The sequence below is a fragment of the Halichoeres trimaculatus genome, unplaced genomic scaffold (genome assembly GCF_033239565.1).
Source record: "Halichoeres trimaculatus isolate MK-OKI-2021-1 unplaced genomic scaffold, fHalTri1.1 fHalTri1_scaffold_5, whole genome shotgun sequence".
Classification (NCBI taxonomy): domain Eukaryota; kingdom Metazoa; phylum Chordata; class Actinopteri; order Labriformes; family Labridae; genus Halichoeres; species Halichoeres trimaculatus.
Genome location: NW_027437183.1, coordinates 192,501 through 195,000, shown reverse-complemented (window position 1 = coordinate 195,000; position 2,500 = coordinate 192,501). Strand labels below are relative to the sequence as shown.

General features: G+C 47.4%; 1 protein-coding gene across 2 annotated transcripts in view; it reads right to left on the bottom strand.

Moving 5' to 3' along the window:
• LOC141790198 (spermatid perinuclear RNA-binding protein-like) overlaps positions 1-2,500 on the bottom strand; it is a 74,844-nt gene that overhangs the window by 47,821 nt on the left and 24,523 nt on the right. The window lies entirely within an intron of this gene.

Below are 2,500 nucleotides of genomic sequence, written 5' to 3'. Positions count from 1 at the left end.
AGACCAGAGACACAGAGACCAGAGACACTGAGACCAGAGACCAGAGACCAGAGACACAGAGACCAGAGACCAGAGACACTGAGACCAGAGACCAGAGACCAGAGACCAGAGACCAGAAACCAGAGACCAGAGACCAGAAACCAGAGACCAGAGACCAGAGACACAGAGACACAGAGACCAGGGACCAGAGACCAGAAACCAGAGACCAGAGACCAGAAACCAGAGACCAGAGACACTGAGACCAGAGACCAGAGACCAGAGACACAGAGACCAGAGACCAGAGACCAGAAACCAGAGACCAGAGACCAAAAACCAGAGACCAGAGACCAGAGACCAGAGACCAGAGACACAGAGACCAGAGACCAGAGACACAGAGACCAGAAACCAGAGACCAGAAACCAGAGACCAGAGACCAGAGACACAGAGACCAGAGACCAGAGACCAGAAACCAGAAACCAGAGACCAGAGACACAGAGACCAGAGACCAGAGACCAGAGACACAGAGACCAGAGACCAGAGACCAGAGAGACAGAAACAGAATAAAGACTTTTAAAGGACCATGCTCCTGTTTTATTTGTCTGTTGGGAGACTCTCACAGCAGGGGTTGCTGTGTTCATGTCTCTGTCTCAGGGTCTGTCTCAGAGAAAGGTGACAGGATCCTCCATCAGATCAGTGCGAGGAGGTGTTTGTCAGTTTTTAGGAAACTGTTCATGTTTTCAGCCTTCATCAGGGAGAAACAAAGGCTGCAGAGCATATTATGGGATGTTGGGGGGGGGCAGTTGTTACCATGGTAACGTATCCTCTGCTATGCTGAGTGACATCATCAGCTGCATTTATGGAACTCCTAATTAGTGTGAGACAGAAAACGAGTAGAGTGCAGAGTGACAATTTATGAGAAAATCTTTCATTAAGAAGTCCTCACAGAGTCCACAATTTTACCCCAATCTGTGTAAAAAAATATTTTTGTAGGAAATTTTGTCAGGAATACATTCATGTCATTTTTAAAGCTTTGCCACTTTGACTTTTTTGTCTCGAGGCCCAAATGTGTCACCTGTGTGAGCTGGAAAGTGCTCTCCCATCTGTTAACATGGAGGGAGCTGAAAGCAGTCGGCGACTTCGAGCGCTCGCCGTTTGAAAACCGGGCCCAAAATAACAACTTCCTGATCAGCGTTTGTAGAGCAGGGTCTAATCTGTCATGTGAGCTAATTTCAAGCCCATAGGACTGGTGGTTTTGGCAGAGATAATTTTGGCAGAAAGGGAGTAAATGCAGTGAACTCTTATTTTGAAAGGCAAATTGCCAGCTTCCTGTGCGAGGGTTATGGTGGCCCCCTACCTTTTTCTGTGCGTCTCAATGAGACGAACGTTTTGGCGTTGGTTTTATCTCTTTACAACATTCCTAGCCGCAGCTACGGCTGTTTCAGTGTGTTTTTGGAAGGTTGTTTGGATCTAGAGAGCTCATTATGGGATGTTTGGGGTCATGTTTGGTATTTTATCAAGTTTTTGAGCATGTTTTGGGGTCAAATTAGCATTCGTTGATGGGCGGTATGATAAGAAAAAAAAAGAGAAGAAATGGACTAAATACAATTGTACCCTCGGCCTTTGGCCAAGGATCCTAAATATGGAGGAAGATTCTGGAAACGGGAGCAGCCAAACGGTCCATTCATCCAGACTACGCAGAGATCTTCAGACCCTGAAACAAACTGTGGACAGCATCAAAACGTTCGGCTGGATGTCAACACTCCACCTGTGTTCTTCAGAGATAAGAGAGGAGGGAGAGGGCCTCAAACACCGAGGTCTGCTCACAGCTCCACCTCCATCAGCTGTCCAGAGGGCTGGCCAATCAGAGGGCTGGCCAATCAGAGGGCTGGCCAATCAGAGGGCTGGCCAATCAGAGGGCTGGCCAATCAGAGGGCTGGCCAATCAGAGGGCAGGCCAATCAGAGGGCTGGCCAATCAGAGGGCTGGCCAATCAGAGGGCTGGCCAATCAGAGGGCTGGCCAATCAGAGGGAAGGGGGAGTCTTAAAGAGCCAGCAGCTGAAACATAATGTTTCAGTCAGAGGCTGACATAAAGGTTTATAAAACACCAAAATCCTTTTTAACTGAACTCTCCTGAGATAAATCAGCTTCTCAGACAAAAACAGGAAAACAGATTTTTCTTTGCTTCTTTGACGTCAGATTTTGTTTCATGAAAAAAAACAAAAGCAGAGTCTGGAAAATGAGAAAATGTGCTTTAGATTTTACTCTTTGACCTGTTTTCTTGAGCCCTGGTGGTTTTCAGGTTTAGAGGAGCAGCACGGTGTGAGCCGGAGCTGGAACCAGATCAAAAACCTGACGGAGTCGCTTCATACAGAAATCAGCTGGATGCTCTTCTTACACCTCGGCTCTTTTTGCTCCTCAGACTTTTTGCAGGTAAAACACGTTAATCATGAATCACCTTCAGCTTCAGCGTACAGTCATCGTCGTGTTGGAGAGGAAGAGGCTGAAGCTGGAGGAGCGACTG